General features: G+C 40.8%; 1 protein-coding gene across 1 annotated transcript in view; it reads right to left on the bottom strand.

Annotated features, from left to right (window-relative positions):
* The window catches only part of STAMBPL1 (STAM binding protein like 1), a 43,706-nt gene extending 24,489 nt beyond the window's left edge, over positions 1–19,217 (bottom strand). Inside the window, exon 1 of the mRNA XM_077125360.1 lies at positions 18,791–19,217. The gene's annotated coding sequence lies outside the window, so the exon portion shown is untranslated. The remainder of the gene's footprint in view (positions 1–18,790) is intronic.
* Positions 19,218–21,868: the final 2,651 nt, after the last annotated feature.

Below are 21,868 nucleotides of genomic sequence, written 5' to 3'. Positions count from 1 at the left end.
GTTGAAGAAACAGGTGAATATACCCGATGCCCAGTCCCCTTCCTTTTTATACTAGTTTAGGCCAAGCTCTGCATAACCACTTCCCACTTGTTTTGGCCTTTATATGCCACTAGTGACTTCTGTGATTTGGATATTTATTTTCTCTTTAGTTTTCAATTTGTGACATTCTTTCAAGACATTCCATGATTGTAGACATCTCAGGAGGATATAGGTTAACGTTTCATTGCCTTAATCTGGCCTGAATCCATGGCTAAGAAACCCTCCAAGGAAAGTCATCCTGCGTGTTCTAGTCCTTCTCCTTTATCCTCTCCAGTGATCCCTGGAATAAACATTAAGGTCTAAGCCTGCAGGTTGCAGAAATATCCAAGAAACAAACAACCTAGAGAGAGCCAGAGTCACACTATAGTTTAAAATCCAAGTTAGCAATTCTGGCACCACTGAATGCAGGCGATCCCAATTGGGGAATAATCACTTCTCAACAAGAAGAAATAAACCAGAAAAAAAAAAGACTTAAAGAGTTCAAGAAATAGAACAAAGGTTTATGGAGTGTGTAGAGAGGGAGGGAGAAGAGAAGGAAATACTGGTCAGCTGTATATTAGTTCTTGCAAAAGTCGAGAATTATTTCTTCTACGGGTTGCTAAAAGAAACAGACAGCAAATTATAAACAAAGAAGAGCAGACAACAAATAATTTTTAAATTTGGAAATATCAGAACAATGGTTCTTAAACTTCCCTGTACCTAAAAACCTGAGACAACAAACCTGAAACTGTTAAAAATGCGGGTTCCTGGGATTTGACCACAAGGATTCTGAATCCAGTGACTTTAAGCCCATGAACAGGCATTTTTAGAAGTAGTCCAAGTAATTTGGATACATGAGATTTCTAAACAATATTTTGAAAGACACTGCATTTGAGAACGCATCAAACTTGGTTGCAAGCAAAGATACTGACTCTGAATTCATAGAAGGATAATGGAAAGATCACAAATTTCCAGGAGTACAAGAGAAATCAGGCTTGGAAGCTACACTCAAAAGTCACCCTGTGGCTCTGTACTTTAGGCCTAACTTTTCTGTAGAACTAAAACCTCTCTAAAAAAAATTTTTTAATGAAAAAAAGAAGAAAAAATCACCCTGTGGCACTGCTCTGGTGAAGACACTGTGCTGCCTGTCACTGCCAAACAGGGGAGTTTGCAGCTTCCACCATCAGCCCAGATGCTGCTTTGGAATCTGTAAGCAGCTGCTCTTATTTCAGTCACATCACTAGCTTTTGTTCACAGTATGAGATGGAGACTCACGGGCAGAGCCTCCTCTGGCTGTAGCACCTCGGCATCCTGTCCGCAGCCTGACTGTGCAGGAGGCAGAAAATGCAAATATCAAGCCTTTTTCACCTCTAGAGAAGGCCGAGGGCTCTGCCTTCCAAGCTATGGAACTGCCAAGTGAGAAAAGGCAGATTTGGAGCTCTCTGTCTGAGATAAAAATAAATTTTTAGCTGATACAGACCACCCAGCTGAAATCACCATTTCCCGGAGTTGGATGTGGCGATGTGTCCAAGTTCTGGCCAGCGGGGGTGGGGAGCAGGAGTGAGGTGACCAGCATCTGCATGGCTGGCTGCACCTCCCCTTCCCTTCTGCCAGCGGGACTGCTGACCCACAGATGGGCCATCTTGCATCATGAGGACAAGTGACAGCAATGCAGGAAGGATAAAAGAGGCATCCTAGTTTGTTTACACTCAGACTGAGAAGCACATAGAGAAGTTGAGAGAAAAACCAGAAAAGCTGAGAGAACACACAGAAAACAGAGAGAAACCACAGAAACAAAGAGGTAGCCAGAAGCTGGAAGCAACGAAACCTGGGAGAATGGAGAGACCAGCAGACATCAGCATGTGCCTGGCCATGTGCAGAGCTGCTGAGGGTCACTGGCAGCTGGTCTTTGGGGAGAAAGTATCGCCTGGTGATGCCTTGATTTGAACATTTCCACAGCCTCAGAACTATAAACTTGTAAGCTAATAAATCTCCATTATAAAAGCCATCCCATTTCTGATATAATGCATCTTGTCCACTTAGCAAACCAAACAGTTTCCACTGCCTCAGCCTCAGCACCTGTCTGTCCAGCCTCTGCATCCTGTCTGTCCTGCCACCACACCCTTGCCCCAGGTACAGGAAATAGCAGGAATATGCTCTTTCCTCCTTCCCTTCCCCTCAGCTCATGGAAATACTGAGCATGTGAGATCCCACTTCTCCATCTAGAAATTTCACCCTTCTTCAGTGTCAGCAGCACAATCCCTCAGGCGAGCATGTAAGCCAGATATTGTACCCTATAGCCCTACAGGCAATATTTGGCTATTACTCTTATTTAATTTGGTCATGACAGTAAATTTTAACTTCTAAATTAGTTACTAACACTTGAAAATTAGAAGAGTTCACACAAAAATTCAAATTTTGAGCTTGTCAAAAAATAAAACAAAATCAGAGAATCTAGCACCACTGGAACATTTATTTATTACTATTTGTCTTCTTTGCTAACTTGAGAACAGTACCTACTGCACAACAGGTACTTGATATATATTTGTCAAACAAATGAATGAAGCAGCAATCTACTTGGAACCTACAGTATGTCTCCATCCCATCTCCAGGTATAGAGAAGAAGCTTGGTAAATACTTGCTTGTAATTCTGTGCTAAAATGTGCCTCTGAGCCCAAACATACCAGGCTTAATACATTAATTCTCTTAATACATGACCATTCATTAATTCAGTCATATATTCACCCAACACATATGATTGGAGCACCAAGAATGCTCCAGGCACTGTTCAAGGTGCGTAGGTCATATTGGTGAACAGAATAAGCCAAGATTACTTGTGAAGTTTACATTTATAAACAGTAAATCTAATAAATAAGTTAGTTAGATGGTAATGGATGCAATCAAAAAAAGAAAAAGAGCAGATGAGGAGAACTAGGAATAGTGTAGGGTGGGCAGCAGGTTTCAGTGTTAAATGGTGTTGTCAAGGAATGTCTCACTTGGAAATAAAAAATGAAGCAAGCGGTTGAAGGAAGTGAGGTGAGGGGGTTGGGAAAGAGCTAACGCAGGAGCCCTAAGGTGAAGCCTAAGCCTAAGCCCTAAACTGGCTCTAAGGAGAAACCAGAAGGGCCGTGTGGCTGGTGCATGGCAGCAGATGGCAGAACGACGGGAAACAAAGTCAGAGCTCAGGAAGGCTGAGCTGTCATGGCCTTTGTAGATTGTAGAATGGGCTTTTGCTTTTATTCAGAGTGAAATGGGAGCTATTTAGGGTGTTAAGCAAGGGATTGACATAAACTGCTCTTCATTTTCAAAAGAGAGCTCTGGAGGAGTTAAGGTCTGATACATTCTACAATCTGGGTGAACCCTGAAAACATTACGCTGAGTGAAAAACGCCAGATACGAAAGGACAATACACATTGTGAGGGTTAGGGGCGCAGCATCCCCATGATATGGAAAGTCCAGGTAAATCTGTTTTTCAGGGTTTCAGGGAATTCCTCAGCTACCTCTTGATCAGCAGAGGTTGCCTCTCCCATCACTTTTACATCGCATATTTGCATACATATATTTTATGCATTTCTGAGCTTCTAAACTTTTTCTGTGTCTACTGGCCTTTGTGTGTCTTCTGCAGCTTTTGCAAAACTCCCCTCAAATTCCCATTTAATTTCTTAGGTTGTCCTGCGATATAACGAAACCCTGATGGAGAGAGTTGGGACATGGAAGGGATAACTGCATTGTATGATTCCACTAGGTGAATTATCTAAAATACACAAACTAAGAGAGACAAAGAGTAGATTAAAGATCACCAGGGCCGGGTAGAGGGGGAAAATGGAGAGTTATTGCTTAATGGGTACAGAATCTCTGTCTGCAGTGATGGAAAAGCTTTGACAGTGGATGGCGGTGATGGTAGCACAAAACCGTAGGCACAATGAATGCCAGTGAATTGCAAATAAAAACAGTTAATTGGCAAATTTTATGTTTTTTAAAAAAGAGAAGTTAGTCTATGTAAATGAGGAGGTAGCAAGCTCAGTTAGCAGGTTACTGTAGGAAACCAGAGAACTGACAGTGTTTTAGGTAGTACAGGGAGGTGGGGACAGCAGTGTATCAAGCAAATAGAACGAACGTTTAGTCTCTGAATGAGGAAATCGAAGCCATTTTACTTTCAGTTCTCTATTTCCGAAAGGAGGAAAGGCAAACAACTTAAGTGCCATGATTGTAAGTAAATGCTACTTCAGAGAAAGAAGCAGTCTATGCAGCATTAACTACTTGAGAAAGCTCAGGAAGCTGGCCAGGGGGTCTGCTCTAATTCCTTACACTTGAGCAATCACTGTGGGGAAGATAGGCTGAAGTTGTCTTAAAATGTTAAAGATAAGATACACATCACAATTTGGAGAACCGGAAATATCCTGAAGCAAGACAGCCAGAGAATGCCCAAGGCTGATGGAAGTATTCAACCTCCTGCACAAATGAAATATGAACTCCCGTGTGCTATGGAGTATACTGCGCGGACCCGTGCCTTGGAGTCACACAGCCCTGTGCAAGTCCTGGCACCACAATCTACTTGCTGGGGACCCTGATTAGCCCCCGCCCCCCGAGGCTCACTTTCCTTCCGCACAAGGGGCCTTTTACTTTATCGCTCTGAGAGGAGCTTACAACGGATTTGAAATGTTCAGCAGGAATTCCTGGTTTAATTTCAACCTATTCCTTACCCTCCCCGGCAGCGCCTACATTCTCGTTGCTTGATAACATCTGACCTACAGCCTTGTGATATATTTAACCTGTTTTAAAACCTCGTGAGAGCTCTTTCTGGTTCAGAGTTTCCTGTCTTCTTGCCTTCATCTCTAGCCTCTTTCCCTCATGGAAGCCTCCAAGGACTACAACCACCTTCACCCCGAAACTGACCTTAGAAAGAGGAGTATGAGAGCTGTGCTTTCTGTTGGTCCTGGCATATAAGGGCTCGGGGAACGGGGGCGACGAAGAGATGTGGGAACCATGTATATTCACCGTGAGCACCCGGAGGCCACCAGCCCCAGCTGTTCAGCTAAGAAGTAGCTCCTGGGCCAACCGATCTCCATGCCCAGAGGTGATGTGGCAAAAATGGAGTCTCATCCATGGGGCCTGGCAGGGGGCAGGGACCCTCAGCAAGCCGACATCCCAGAGCTCTGAGCTTGTAACACTTTACTCTCAGTTCTACAGCCCAAGGGCAAAATCCCCCTGACTTTGGGATCCCAATTCAATGACTCTAAGATTCAACACCCCCCACCCCCCAAGAAGTTATGGAAGAAGCCCTGCAAATCTGCCTCGGAGAGACAAGAATGAACAGGGGAAAATATCTGACCTAGTAGAGTGTTTATTTTGTGATTTTTTTTTCAGTCTTAATTTCCTTTTGTCTTTTTTTGTAAATTCTATTATTTTATTTCATTATTTTATTATTATTATTGTTTTTGTTATTTTTGGTTTGGCTAAGCTCAGAATCTTGGCTCATTTTCAGGTATAAAGCAGTATCTTCCAGCATCCGGGAAGGGAATCCCTAGGCAGCCAACAGTCCCTTTAGATGTTTGAATAGTGAAAGAAAGAAGAGTCAGTGAGTCCAACACCCCAATTTATCATTTTCTCTCTGGTGCTTCTTTCACCCTGAATGGTGTAGTCACCTCTATAAGCACCTCTATAATGGCCCAGCAGATGAGAGAAGCCAGGACACCTCACCCCAACTCCTGAAGGAGGTGGCAATATCCAGTCGACCAAAAGGAATAGCCTTTCCTTTCCCTCCTGGGTTAGAGTTCAGGTTTTCCAGGAAGAACACAGAGTGCTTTAAATAGTCTGAGATGCATAACAGAAATTATCGTAACAGATTGTGGGCTATAGTGATCTAATCTGATTTTGATAAAGGGAGGTGAAGGGTCACTCCAATGCCTTAAATGACAGAGGCACAAAGAAGGATCTCCTGAGTCATACACTTACAGTTTGGGACCTCCTCTAGGGAAAAACAACACAAAAACATCTAAGCCCACCCCGGCTGCTCATTTTGAAAGATTTTAAAATTCAGACATTAAAACCCAAAAATTACTTTGTTTTTTTTATACTCATCAGTAGTATCTGCAACTCTGAATAATGCTGTGACCCAGTTGATACCTTATCTGCACAAAAATGTAGATAAGACAAAAATGAAACTTAATCAGAATATATATAGCTTTTATTGCATAGTTTTCTATACTTGTAAGTAACATAGGTGAGGACATCGTAGGTGCCAGGTGCTTGTCTCATATCCCGAGACGTATAGTCCACGTTAAACGTAGCACAACAGCGTGGCTGGGATGAGATCACTTAGCAAGAATGCAGTCATTACTGAAAAATGTATTAAATAAACCATTCTGGGTGCATATTTTCAATTACATTGAAGTTTTGTCTAACCTGACAGCAATGGAGTCATACTTATAACCATAATAAAATGAAATAATTATTTTACATGGTGTGATACAATTTTTGTCACGACACCAGGATGAAGACATTGGCCACCTCTGTACTAAGAACTCAAGGCTTTGGGGCCATATACACTTGTATGAGAACCCAGCTTCCATCACCATGAGTTAGGAGTGCTACAGTATCTTATTTAACTTTTTGGTGACATTATTTTCATCTATTAAATGGGGACAATAATACCTTTCCAGAAGAACTCAAGTGAAAATGAAATGAAGTGATAAATAAATATTCTACCACAGTTTTTGGCTTGCAGTAGGAAAATTCAACAAAAGTCGGTGCCTTCGCACATCAAATGGTTTGAGAAGTAGATGACTTACTTCTGTCCTACATATCTTATAGATATCAGAGATGATTGATGTTTAACTACTTAATTCTTTGCAGTTACTTATTGACAGACCCTACCACTTGTCTATCGAGCAGCCAACCACCCACCCCACCGTCATTTCTTTCTTGCCTGCACTGCCCAATCCCACCAGTTATCCACATTCTCCACCTCCCCTGCAGCCAGAATTTGGCAAGTTGACAAGTTACTAAATCTTGGCCAATGGGAGCTGAAGGGAAATCTGTCAGGAGAATTTAGGAATGGAGTTTCATCTCTAATACAAAGACATCCTGGAGTATATGACAGATGCACACACACACACAAAAGGCTCTTCTGAGTCACACACTTACAGCTTCTCATCAGCTGGACGTTATGTTCTTCATGCAAGACTTGACATGCAGCCACTGTCTTGCAACTAGAAAAGCCAAGCCTAAGAAGCAGGCCAGTGTGCCCAGGATGGTAGAGACATAGGATGGAATGAGCCTGGCTCCTTGCTGACGTTTTGAGCTGCTGAACTAATCCTGTAACTGTTCACCTAACTTATTATGTAAGATAGTGAATGCCATTACTCAAGGCACTCGGTATTCTGTACCAAAGATGCCTACCTGGTATAGGGTTCCTTTGTCAATATAAAGGATATTTTTACCTATGTGAGTCCCATGACAATGGCAGTAATTCTGAATGGCTTTCAAAAGCTAAAATAAATTTTGTGATATTCAACCATGTTGGGAGGAAATATTTCTAAAATATGTTACATTCTTCCTTGACTTAACATATGAACACTATTTAGCTCTGTCTTGATGATGAACAGGCCTATTTCAACATATCTGCCAATAACAATGCTTATTTCCACTTCTAATTTGTTCCTTTTAACGTATAACAGGTCCAGAATTTCATTAAATAGCAACTTCTTTATTCAAGTTTTCTGACGTCAGTCCTTCTCCCCGCCCCCTTCTTTAAGCTATTTTATAGCAACAATTTAAATTTTTGGTGATAAACTTACAGAGTAGAGTAGGTGGGGATCTGAAGGACCCTCCTGTGATTAAACCACATGCTGATCACAGTGAATGTGCTCCATGAGTTCTAACTTCACTGCTCAAAAAGCATTTTTTCATCTTTGGTTTTTCCCCTCCACACTTTTCTAGATAATTAGGAATTGAGTTCTGGGTAGGTAAACCATTATGGTTAAGACTATATACTATTTTTAACATAGCAAAAGGTGGCAAAAGAGCTGTCAAAATAACAATAGGTCCCTTTTACAGAACACTTTCCTTCCCTGGTTAATTGAGATGAAGGAATAATGTACATATAATCTCAGCCCTCATGATAGCATCATTAAATAGGGGGGCAGTTGAACCTGGAGATTAAAAATGCAACATCCAGAGTCAGACAGCCTGGGTTTAAATTTTGATTTCCAGCAATCACTAAACTGCAGTTAAGTTTCCCAAACTGCAAAATGGGCTCGGTAAATTAATAACAAATGAACCGAGGTGTTGAGAAGGTGTAGTGAAATAACGTCTGTGAAACATACAGCACATGCCTGGTGTCGGTAAGCACTCAATAAATGACCCCTACTGCTCTCGCTGCTTTAGAGCTGAGAAAACTAATGTCTAAAAGAGTTAAGTAACTTGAGCAAATAATGGAGGAGGGAGCACAATTTAGGTGCATGTAACACCAGAGCTCATTCTCTTAGTCACACACTGATACTGGCAATTAGAGTTTAACAGTTAACAGTGAAATCCAGGGGAAGGGCAGATTCTTGGATAAGGATGAAAATTTACTGCAGAAATGAAGATTTCGATTCAGCATTACAAATATCTGATTCATAAACTTCTCCCTGCTGAAGAAATGAATGAGCATTCCCTTTATTCGCTGCTTTGGCAGAATGATTTGGGTCAGTGGACTAGCCCCTGGAATTCAGTTTAAAAATTCAAATGCATAATTATTATACCAAGACACCACTCAATTCAAAATATTTTCTGGTTTTTAATAACAAATTCTAAGCTTTGTGGTATTCAAAAGGCATTTTATATGCTCATAAACCAAGTTAGGATGCTGTGGGGTTTCTTTGTTCTTTGAATGAGATGATTCCATTAATATGCATCATAAAACATTTGGTGTCACTGGGCCTAGTGAATTTGAGGTGTTGAGGGAGAAATTCATATTTGTCCACAAATATTTCTGCATCACAAAAATGAATTTGTACATTTTACTCTGCTGCTGGTGAAACAGCAAAAATTCCTGGAAATTATGCATAGCCACTCAAACTTCAATGCATATTTTAATATGCTTCCCTTTTATTCAATTTGCTTTTAAGAAAATACTATCTAGAGACTACTTAATTCAATGGAGTATATTCAATGGGTGTAACAAGCCAGAAAGACATTTTTTTAAATATATGAAAATATATATAATATAATAATAAACATATTTAAAAATTTTCCTACTGGCCATATCCCTGAAGTTCAGAGTTAGGATCAGTCCTTGGGCATTTTTATTTCATTCCATGTAATCTTCATACATTTCCTAAGGACGTACTTCAGCAAGATGAATTTAGTCCAGCACTACTATTCACAAGCAAAAGACAACTTTTCTAAAATACTTCTCCAACTATCCTAACACAGGAATCTTTACTGTTCAACCTGTTCCATTCACAGACTTGGCTTCACACTAGACAATCTTCTCAATTCAGAAGACAAAGGCAAAAAAAGGCAGTGTCTCTAAATAACTTTCCCTGGCAGTTCTTGAGAAAGGCTTGAAGAGCTCCTCCTACTGCCAGAGCTGTTAGCAAGAGGCCCACCTGCCGTCTCTGTCTTCTCACCACTCATTCCCTCCCCACCTTCCTTCCTTGCAGGTGACATCCCCCAACTTCTGATGCAATATTTCCTTAGAGTGTAGATCCTGGATCAACTGCACCATAATTACTTGGTAGGGAATGGGGCTCTGATGACCAAAAGAAAATTTCTAGGCCCCACTGACTTAGAATTTGTGGGAAGCGTGCCCTGGGATCTCTATTTTTATCAAGCAGCCCACGGAATCTTTATGCACATTAAAGCTTGAGAGTCACTGCATCAAATAAACCTGTTATAAAGCAGTTAATCTCCTAAGTGCCTGGCCTTCATCGGCAGAATATTCCCTACTTTAGAACAAACCCTCTGCCTTGGTCTCTGTAAACTAGGGGGTTATTTTCTTTCTACCCTCTTTCCTCTCTCTTCATCTCAACTATTAATTTTCTGGGGTTTTTATTATACCTTTCTTCCACAAGATGCAATTTTTTCATGGTTTCAACGAAAACTACCTGAGCTTTAGCACTGAGCCTTCACATATCCTCCCATCCATTTATGCCAAGCCATTCAATCATAATTTCTTACTCAATATGTTCCAAGGCTAAATATTGCTAGCTTGAAATAAATTCATTCATTTATTTATTCAACATTATTTATCAAACTCCTACTTTGTGCTAGAAGCCAGTGATACAACAGTGAGTTTTTTGGGGAACTTACATTCTGCTAATGGTGAGGGGCTGGGGCGGAGAGGTGTAAGTAGATATTAAGCAATTTTAGATACAATTATATCATTAAAATCGTGGCAAGTGCTACAAAGCAGAAATACAGGAAACAGCGAGCGATATGCATTTTTGGCAAAAGAGTGAGGATGTGGAGGCACGTGTCATCAATTTGTCCCATTACTCATGATGTTAATTTTTTCACTTGTTTAAGCTATGATTGCTAAAATTCTCCATTTTAAAGATACTATTTGTCCCTTCATAATTAAAAAGTATCTTTAGGGAGTTATTTTGAGACTATGCAAATGTTTTTTGCCCACTAATTTTAGCAACCAAAGAGAACTCTTGCTGGAAACAATTAGTACTGTGGTGTTGGAAAATGGTGGTTTTCTATTTCCTTCATACCATCTACATTTTTTCTGTCATACAAAATTTTTAAATTTTAGGTTGTCAATGGACCTATTTTTTCTTTTATTGTATCACGGTTTATTATGCTTTATTAAAAGGCCATCAAACTCCCTGATCATAAAAATCTTTTAATTACATCCACCAACCTTTTCTTCTGGTAATTTTATGATTGAATACTTCTGTATAAATATCTTTGATCCACATGGAACTTACTTTTACATAAGGAGTCAGACCAGGATGAAGTTTCTTTTACCACCAGCCAAAATGGACTTCTTTCCTTCTGCCTCAAATTTTAACTGGGGAGGGACCCCCTGAGTCTGCTTAAACATGTTTAGTTACTTAAACATGATCTGCCCAAACTAGACACTTTAGTATGTGAAGTCACGGTCTATACTGGAATACAGGAGCATAAACAGGCAAGGGTATTTTTAAACGTTAGCATCTAAAGGAATTGGAAATGGCAATGCTTCTGACTTGAAGAAAGAAAACACCTCCCCGATCTTAACTTAGTAAATTGTTTGAATGTCATCTGAGTACTCAAAACTTACCAAAACCTTGCATTCTGCCCTCTCCCTCAACCACATGCCCAATCTACCCGGACATCTGCTCATTCTCCCTCCAAAATATTTCTCAGATCATCTTCTCACCATCTTTGCTCATAGCACCCTAATCTATGCCTCCCTGCTTTATTAGAAGCCTTCTAATTGGCCTCTCTGTTTCCATCTTGCTCCCTTTGAATTAATTCTACATACAACACGTATCATGACCTTTTAGAAATCTGACCCAGATATTGTCATTCCTTTGCTTAAAACTCTTTCATGGCTTTCCACCTCAGTCTTTCATGGGTCCCACAAAGCTCAGTCCCACCAGCTGCCCCTCAGCAGCTTCCTCTCGCGAGCCCTGCTTCACACACTGGTATCTTTCAGTTTGAGATACACCAAGCAAGATTATGCAAATACACTCCAACCTCACTTTACACTTCTACATCCGACTCATCTTTCCAGTGTCAGCTTCAGCATATCTCTTCTCAGGGAAGATGTTTTTGACCAGCTCTAGACTAGGTCACACCCTTGATGAGATACTCATGAAGAAATGTCAGACAAACCCAAGTAACTGTCCAGTACTCTGAAAAGTATCAAAATCATGGAAGACAATGAAAGACAGAGGAACAGTTCCAGATTAAGAGACTGAGACATGACAACCATAACCATTCAAGAAGCAGTGTTTGTGCCCCACCGTCCACCAATTTGTTCCTAGTGTTAAAAAAAAAAAATTATCCGTCAACCAATTTATAAACTACTCTTTCAAGGACAGAATGGATTGGAAAAACAACAACAAAAAACTAGAGTCAATCCACCAGAAGACTGTAGGATGAACTCACAGGTACAAAGGCCTACGTATTTCTTCTCAGTTGCTAGAATGCACATTTCCAGTGTTAAATCACCACTCCTGACTATAATTTTCCTCCTGCCTTTGATTATCAAAATATGCACTTGATTGACTGCCCAAGCCATTCAATCCTGAAATGGAGCATTCTCAAAATAGACTCATACTGCAACTTCTCTCTGAGCACAGGCAAATGTAAAACAAGCAGGCAGTGTTCACAGGGAGCACAGAAGGGTTAAAAATGAGTCACTGCTGATCTTGTGTTTAAAAAAAAATCTCAGTCATCAAATCAAATGATCAAAATGCATAATTCCTGATGCATCTCTTAAGAGTTATCTCTTCCTTGTATAAGCCTCTGCTGCGTCTTTGGTTCTGTTACCATAATGCCATTGAAATATAAGCACAACAAAAATTTAAAACAAAAAATAAAACACCAAATTAAACCTCGAATTCTGTCATACTTAATCAAGTTTAAACTAATGAAATTAAGAAACAGTTCCTTTTATTGGAAATTTAACTTTAGTTAAGTAATCAAATGTGTAACTTACATAGAAGGATAAATCAAAGAGACTCAGAACATATGTATTTCTAATTAACTTTTTCTAACATTTTGCCATATTTGCCATTGCCACATCATTTCGTCTATTCTCATGTTTATTTATTTTCTAAACATTTGAGAATAGACTGTATAAATCCTGCTCCTTGAATACTTAATATTTCCACGTATGTTTACTAAAAACAAGGACAAGAGTGTGTGTATATATATATTTGTACATATATATATATGTACTTGGTGGTTTTTTTTTTTTTTTTTTTTGCATGGGCAGGTATTGGGAATCAGAGTATATTTTTTTTTTTTTTTTTTTTTTTTTTTTTAAAGAGAGAGGGAGGAAAGGAAGGAAAGACAGAGAAGGAAGGAAGGATGGAAGGAAGGAAGGGAGGAAGAAAGGGAAACATTTTTTTTTTTTTAAACATTTTCTTGTTTTATTATATTTTTGTTTGTTTGTTTGTTTTTTACATGGGCTGGGGCCGGGAATCGAACCGGGGTCCTCCGGCACGGCAGGCAAGCACTCTTGCCCGCTGAGCCACCACGGCCCGCCCCAGAGTATATTTTTAAAGATGGGATTTTCATTTTTTTACTCAAATAGTGCATGTTTTACCCATGAACTTTATTCAAGATCAAGAAAAAATTTTGCCTCCTTAGAAAATGCAACATTTCTGAGAGTTATTTATGGGAACGAAGAATTATAAGGATTAAGTAATAATGTTAAAATACTGAAATCAGGGTATTTTCTATCCTAAAGAAGCTCCAGAATCAGTAAGTTTTTTTTATTCTTTGCTGCTAAAGTAGTCTTCCCACCTATAATTAAAATCCATCCTCTTATAATTAGCCTTAATTACTTCAACAAGTCAAAGAACAGCTAAAATTTACTCTGCTGTTACTCTATAAAATGCCCTGAATGTGCTGAATAAAAGTGTTTAGAAATGCCATCACTCACAGCTCATGGACAGGAAGATACTTCAGAATCTGGTAGTATGGAGAGAAATGGATGGCATAGCTTTTTCCAACTACTGATACCTACCTGCTCCAGAGTCTCATACATTAGACGACTTCATATAGTATATGTCAACAGTGTTAGACCAAATAAAATAAAAACAACCCTTAAAGTATAAGTAAAAGCACAAAAATTGGGACTTCATAAAAAAGAACACCATTTATGAAATACTAAAACATCAGCGAAAATTAGTAAAAAATTTGTAATTCTTTATTAGAGATGGCAAATTCTACATGGGAGATGACAGGAGTCCTGAAGCTCTACAAGAAAAAGTCCCTTTTTTGCTCCCTTCAGTGCCCCCAACACCTGGCAGGTAGTAAGTACATAGGAGGCAGGGATATGTACAACTTCGGAAAGGAGGCGTTAGAGTTAGATTATCTGGCTTTGACTTCCAGCTCTCACATTTTACCAGCCTATGACCCTGAACAATTTACCTACCTCTTCATATCTCAATTGTTAAGGCTGCAAATGGTACCTAGTACAAAAGGTTGCTTTATGAATTAATAACAACAATTATATATAGCACTTTGTGCCAGACACTATTCTGAGCACTTTTCATTTACACCTATTTGAAATCCTCCCCCAAACCCTATGAGATAGAAACTAATATCCCAGTTGAAAGATGAGGAAACTGACACTCAGAGGAGTTAGTAACTTGCCAAGGACATGCAAATAGTAAGAGGTAAACACCAGCCACATAACGTGTTAAGGCTTAGTCCAGTGCCTGCTAGCTAGCACATGTTCAAATAACTAATACATGTTAATAACTATTTGTCAAATCATTCAAGATTCTAAGTCTGTGCCAGGACTCAGCAGGAAAGAGTGCTCTGGTCGACTGGTGATGTCTGCTGTGGGTGTGGAATGCATTAGTGATCCTGCTCGTGCCATAGGTTTGCCACCCCTTTTCCACATAAAACAAAGAGTCCTGATTTATGCCTGACTGAACTTTTCCCTTCTCCATCTCAGTGTCCCTAAGATCTTATTTGAGGCTGCCATTATCACACACCAGATGACTGTTTTCCACTCCTTCTATCAGTTCATTTCCCAACCAACTGCTAAAGGACTCTCCCCAAAGATATTTTCATCAAGCACTCCCTTTCCAGGACCTGCGATTGCGCACCACATCAAATCCCGCGGTTTCGAGGGCCTTAGTAAGACTCGAAGGAACATGCCTTCAACTTCCATTCAAGTGCTCAAGTGCCTAGTTATCAAATACTTGATAAGAATGGTCTCGTTTTACTATGCAGAGCAGAACAGTGTTCGCCATTCTTCATTTTATTTATTTTTGGACATAGTTCAACAGAGAAAATATAAACTCACTTCATTTTTATTCTGAATGAAACAAGCTTAGGGAGCGCCATGAAGAATTTCAAAGAGAAAATCTGCTCTAACAATGCAATACAATGTTAATATCCGGGCATATTTCAGACAGCATTTTAATCTTTCCTCCTAAAAGTAGATCATGAATCACTGCGAAAACCTCTAGTGGCTGGGGATGGAAAGTCAGAACCAAAACAGTAAAGAAGACGGCATACAATTGGAGTTGAAGGGATACAGACGGTGTAACAGGACTAGATACAAAAACTCAAAAATGGACAGCACAATAATACCTAATCGTAAAGTAATCATGTTAAAACACTGAATGAAGCTGCATCTGAGCTATAGGTTTTTGTTTTGTTTTGTTTTGTTTTGATTTTACTATTATTACTTTTATTTTTTTCTCTATATTAACATTCTATATCTTTTTCGGTTATGTTGCTAGTTCTTCTAAACCAATGCATATGTACTAAGAAATGATGATCATGCATCTATGTGATGATGTTAAGAATTAATGATTGCATATGTAGAATGGTATGATCTCTAAATGTTGGGTTAATTTCTTTTTTTTCCGTTAATTAAAAAAAAAAAAAAAGAGAAGGGATAATTGGAGCTGAAGGGATACAGACTGTACAACGGGACTGGATATAAAAACTCAGAAATGGACAGCACAATACTACCCAATTGTAATGCAATTATGTTAAAACACTGAATGAAGCTGCATGTGAGGTATAGGTTTTTTGTTTTTGGTTTTTTTTTTTTTTTCTTTCTATTATTGTTTTAATTCTTATTCTGTTGTCTTTTTATTTCTTTTTCTAAATCGATGCAAATGTACTAAGAAATGATGAATATGCAACTATGTGATGTTATTAAGAATTACTGATTGTACATGTAGATTGGAATGATTTCTAATTGTTTTGTTAATTCTTTTTTTAATTAATAAAAAAAAAAAAAAAGAAGACGGCATAAACACCCTTAATATTAAAGACCACGCAATGTACCCATTGCCTTAACTAGAGCAAATCAAAGCACAGGAATTATTGGTGCTTACATAAAGAGGCTGCTGTTAATAAAATAAGTTACTAGGTAGCCCCCAGTTTGAATTAATGTCTCTAAGCAAACCACATCAATGGATAAAAAATAACAAGGATGTATTTTAATATTTAGAAAGAAAATCTAACAATACGTGCTTTGAAGACTAAGCAAGTGGCCAAATGTTTAACTGGCCTCTGCACTTGGCATGAAGAGATGCAGGATTGTACTAGAAGTTCCTCTGACTTGCTTAACAATGCAAATAATTTGACAAAAGCCACATCCAGATGTAGCTACGTCCAGATTATTCCTGAGTCGAATATTCTGATGTCAACTCAGGTTCTGCAAACATACACTCAAACAGTCAGCTCAACAGTTCACATGTTCAAATGGTGGAATTAAGCAAATCAACAGGTGCAGTACAATGTTTTTAAAAAAATTTTTCCCTTTACTTGAGGAAGTTGGTGTTCTTAGTTGAATATATTAACTAGGTTTCAATTTGATGAAATGTTTGGTGATTCATATAAAGTTATGGTTAACAATCAATATTAGAAGAGGTGATGTAGTTAGGCTGGGAAGAAGAAAAAGGCATTCTAGAATTGTTACCCAGTTAACAAATATTTATTGAGTAGCTGCTCTCTGTCAACCTCAAGAGAAAGAAAGCTGACTCTAATGATTCCAGAGATGGGATATGACTAATTTCTCATAGCTTCAGCTGAAGTCGCCTATAAATCTTTCACAGGGTCAAGGGAAAATGCTAGTTTTAGAGAGAATTACGAATCCATTGGACTCAGTCAAATGGTTCTAACTAGTAACTATATCCGCCAGAAAGGCAGGTGACACTTCCTGAGCAACAGCTATATACTTCCTCTCACATGTCTTCTCTCATCTTTTTTGAGTAAGAATGACCAGGCTTTGCTTCTTGGTAAAATCCAACCCCACTCCCTGGGACTGGAGCTGTAAGCAGATCTGGGAAGCATCCTTGAAGGAGGGGTAATGTCAAACTGAGTTGAATTAAGTGCCATGTGCCGAAAGGAAGCAGAGGTAGGGAACCAATAATACTAATCTGTTAACCGTTCTTATCAGTCTCCTCAAGAACCAGTCCAAGAGGCAGCTGCTGGTGACTGTGCCCCCCTTCTCCAGGAGGAACAGGCCAGCACTGAGGATGCAGCTCTTCCTACGTGAGGACATCACCCCAACACTGCCCCACCACTCCTCCCCCTCCCTCCAAGGGGCAATGAGAGTCCTATGAAATGGGACAAAAGTAGGCAAGAAAGTGGCCTTCAAAACCCAGACATGGCTTGAGGCCTTGGGTTCTTGGCCTTAAGATCTTAAAAAAAGATTTTAAGAAAACAAGCTTCTTCTTAAAACCCCCAAGAACCACCTGATACATAAATTACAGGTGAAGTATATGCACACGTAGATTCCCAAGGGGCAAACAATTCATTACATATATGCTTGAAGGGAAAACAAGCAGCCAGTTCATTTTCCAGGCAGATCCCAGTAATATTTCATGCCTTTGAATGAAGAAGCTGTACTGGAGCAAATGGCAAACAAGAACAGCGCACTGCTCAAAGGCGTAACACGGCTTAAAAAAGAGATGTTTATATTATAGCTACAAAATGGCCACTATAATTTAGTTGCAGGTTACATTTTTAAAGTTCAATGTAGCATCCATCCTGCAAGCATACAATTGATTGAAACAGGGTCTGGAAAAAAAATAGAATACAGCGGCTTTCAATCTGTGTAAAACGGCCATAGAAAATCACACCCAAAAATTCAACATAAAATCAAACACTCAGGTGCAATTTATCTGCTGGAAGAGCTCTGCCACGTTGCCTTTGACAGGGCCTTGAATCATGAGGCCATAAAGGAGCTTCCAAGTGATATAAATCTAGGACTTCATTTTTTCTCAGTAATAGCAGGATGTTTGGAAATTAGTGTGTTCACTGAGGCTTGCTTTGAAAGATGTTTCACTTACCACTAAATATTGCTTCCCAGAAAGCCCCTCCCTCCTTTCTTCCAACCCCCAACAATTTTTTTTTTAATTCCCTAGGTCCGGTTCTCTCTCTTGAATTATTTATTCCTTGTGTAAAATTTTTTTTTTTAATTTCAGTAATTATAGCACCTTAGGCTCTTGGCTATTGGCTTGTTTTATATGGGTTGTTTGGGCGAAAGTTCTGGTAAATCACAAGTTTTTATAACATTCCATTTCTGCGCATTTCTTTGGAAGCCTTCATTCTGCGTAGGGCACATGTCTCAGAGTGACTCGGAGACGACATAAAAGTAAAACTCATACAGAAAGCCGTGCCGCACATCCAGCTGGGTTAAAAGGTCCGCTTTTCCAAACACTCGCCCTCCTCCATCACACACGGGCAAAGAAAGAGCTTGCTGCCCCTCTGACTGCCGGCATTATCTCCAAGGCTGCACCCTACATCAGAACCAGAAATGCACGCACATCCACGTAGAGGTCACCTCCAGAGTTCCGCCCTGCCACCAGAAGCCACAGCTTCCTTCCTTCCTCCCTTCCCCATCAAGGTGAGACTAACCCCCAGGGCCCGGCTGGGGGCGCGCAGAGGAAAGAGCAGGAGGCTGCGGCCCCGGGGAGGACCGGCGAGAAGAAGGAGGACTCTGGGGGAAGCACATTTTCCTCCTGCCGAGCCAAACGCGACCGGACGCCGCCACGGGGCTCACGCACCGGGCACACGCACCCGTTGTGCACACACACTCGCCCGCGCCGGGGCGCGCTCACTCACACGCGCGCCCGCTCACCAGCAACCCGCGATATCCGGAGCCCGCGTGGGACGGCGACTGTGGCGGCTGCCCCGGCGCCTGCCGTGTGGCCTTCGCATCCGTCTGGCGGCTGCAGCCCGGGCCGCGGTGGCTTTTGCTAGAAGGCACTGCGGGCCGGGGATATCGGCCCCCAGCGAGGCGGCGCCTGCTCGCTAGCCTTGGCCGTGCCTCCTCCCCGTCTCTTCTGCGTCCCGGTAGAGCTTCGCGGGTTCCAGTCGCTCGGGCTGCAAGCGTTGCACTCCTCCCCCTCCTCCTCCTCCTCGTTCTCGTCGCTGCGGTGGCCTCCCAGGGCCTGGGACTAACAGCGCCCTCCGCCAACCCACGCGCAGGCTGTCCAGACTGCAGCAGCCTTCGCTGCCGCGGCCGCCACAGGAAGAGAAATTGTCACCGCGAAGGTCCGGGCCTCCCCTGCCTTGGCCCCTGGGTGCCGCCTCCACCTCTCCCTCCGCCCCCTCCTCCCTTCCGCGGCCGCGGCAGCAGGCTCCAGCATTCTGTAGAAAAAGTGACGGGTGGAAGCAAGTTCCTGTAGATGCCCTAAAGCTAGAGTAAATGGGTTGTGTGCGGCGGCTTTCGCGTCTGACACGCTGCATGCTTCACCCCTGGCCCAAGGAACCACCTGGGTGCTCCCTTTTCCCAGTATCACTTTTCACCGATATGAACAGGACTGGGTGCCTTTAAGACTGCAGAGTACACATGCAGTGATGCAGCTGGATTTGACCGTGAAACTGGCATTGGAATTGGAGGGAAAGGAAATTGGGAGTTTTGGTGAAAATCCCATTTATTACTCATAACAGAAATTCAGTTTGGGATTTATCCACAGCCTACCCTCACTTTTAAACACCCTCGCCCCTAACCGTGTACTCAAGAAATCCAAACGATTATGTCTTAATAATATTATTGTATTAGTAATCTTTTTCTCGTGTGCAGTGAATATGATGTGCCTGCACTGTGCCGGACACCCCATACAAATAATCTCATTTCATCCCCCCGCAGCCCTATAAAAAGATACTCTATTCCCATGACTGAGACAAAGAGAAGTAATTTGTCCCAGGTTACCGGTCTAGAAAGCAAGAAAAGCTACTATTTGAATGAACTCTGATCTGATACCAGAAGCTCTTTCTATTGGCTGGACAAATTCTATTAATTTATTAACATTTTACACACAGGGTTGCTACTGAATGAATTACAAGCACCTTTCCTGACTTTGTTAGTGAGATTTACTCCAAGTGAGAAAAGTAACTGCAGAGTGGGAGTGTTGCAGGGTGGGCTTTTGCTGGTTGGCTTTCCCACCAGACTTCTAGCCCTGGCTCTGTTACCAGCTGAGCTGTTGGACACCAGGCATTTCACCTTCCGAGGCCTCATGAAGCCTTAGTTTTTAAGATGAGGGGGTTTAGCTATTGGAGGTCACAAACTGGCAGCCTACAGCCTTGATTTTTAAGAAGCAACAATGTTGTTGTTTTTCTAATTTTTAAAAAAATGAAGTCATTGCAAACTTTATATACAAATCATAAACGTCAGTAAAGAAGTTCTTGATCCCATCTTCTTGGCTTATGTCATGAAGCATGATACATCTCATATGACCTGCAGTAACAAATGCTGAAACAAACCTCTAGCTGAATTTGTCCACCGTTTTCAAGTACATGTTTTCAAGTACATTCAAGCTGCCAAGCCACAAGTTTTGACCTACAAGGTTGAGGGCAGTGTTCAAATGGCAATGGTTCTCTTTGGATTCTGCTTTTCCAGCTCACAAAAACTCCATTTCAAAAACTGGACTATCAGGGTGGCCAACAATGACAAAATGGAAGCTTCCAGACATTGTCTTCAACAAATGGCTCCTGTGGCGAGATGTAAACAGCAAAAGCACTGAGAAGTATATTTCTTTTTATTTTTTTTAATTTTTATTGATACGACCAAACAACATACAAACATGAACATTCTTAACATATGGACATTCCATGCTTGGTATGCAATCAGTGGCTCACAATATCACCACATAGTTGTATATTCATCACCGTTATCATTTCTTAGAACATTTGCATCGCTTCAGAAAAAGAAATAAAAAGAAAAAACTTAGGCGGGCCACAGTGGCTTAGCAGGTAGAGTTCTTGCCTGCCCTGCTGGAGACCTGGGTTCAATTCCTGGTGCCTCCCCATGGCAAAAAAAGAAAAAACTCAAACATGTCATACCCCTGTTTTTCTGATTTTGAGTATGATTTCAAATTTATAAATCAGGAAGTTTCACGAAAATTTGGATTTTTGGCATCTTCTAAGCAATTAGAAGATTTAGTGACATTTGGTCCATGGTGGGTTATGGCAACTATCAGCTGGAGCCAATACCGGGTGCCTCTTTTGTCTGGGAAGATGATTGTCAGTTTTTCATACTCCTCAACACTCCCTTATGCCCCACCCCACAGATATTTCAGGCTCCATTTGACATTTGAGTTTGCCATTCTGAACTAGATAATTTCATGTAAATAAAATAATAATAATAAAAATTTCATGTTAATTAAGGTTAACCAGATTCCTAAAAAGTATTATAAAACAAAAACTTCCACATAAATGTTTATAGGAGTCATTAATCAGTGTCTGACTAAGTAGCATCCAAATCCTTATAATGCCAAAATGGCTCAAAACTCATTGCACTGTCCCCTGGCAGCTATGGCATAGTCATGGGACCAAAGTTCAGCTAATCAGAGGCTCCTGTCCAAGTCTTCATATCTGGACTCTGTGATTCGAAGAGTCGTTTTAGGGCTAATTCCATGACCTACCAAATGCCATCTGTGTCCAAGGACAGCAGTGCCAGAGGGATAGGTGGTTTGTCCAGTGGCAGTGCCAGTGGTGTGACCTCTGGCCTGATTCAAGCTGCCAAGCCTCCCTGTCTCTTTGCTAAGCCTGGCTCCCAGCCTTCTTGCTTCTTTGCTATGCCAGCTGATAGTCTGCCAATAAATTCCTCTTCTAATTACGTTAGTCAGAATCGGTTTTAGTATTTGACACCAAGAGCTCTGATATTGACTTTTAGGGTAATCCAAACTCTGCCTCCCTCTCATTAATTGAGTTA

Source organism: Tamandua tetradactyla, chromosome 13, assembly GCF_023851605.1.
Source record: "Tamandua tetradactyla isolate mTamTet1 chromosome 13, mTamTet1.pri, whole genome shotgun sequence".
In the NCBI taxonomy this organism is placed as follows: Eukaryota; Metazoa; Chordata; class Mammalia; order Pilosa; family Myrmecophagidae; genus Tamandua; species Tamandua tetradactyla.
This window is presented reverse-complemented; position numbering and strand designations above follow the sequence as displayed.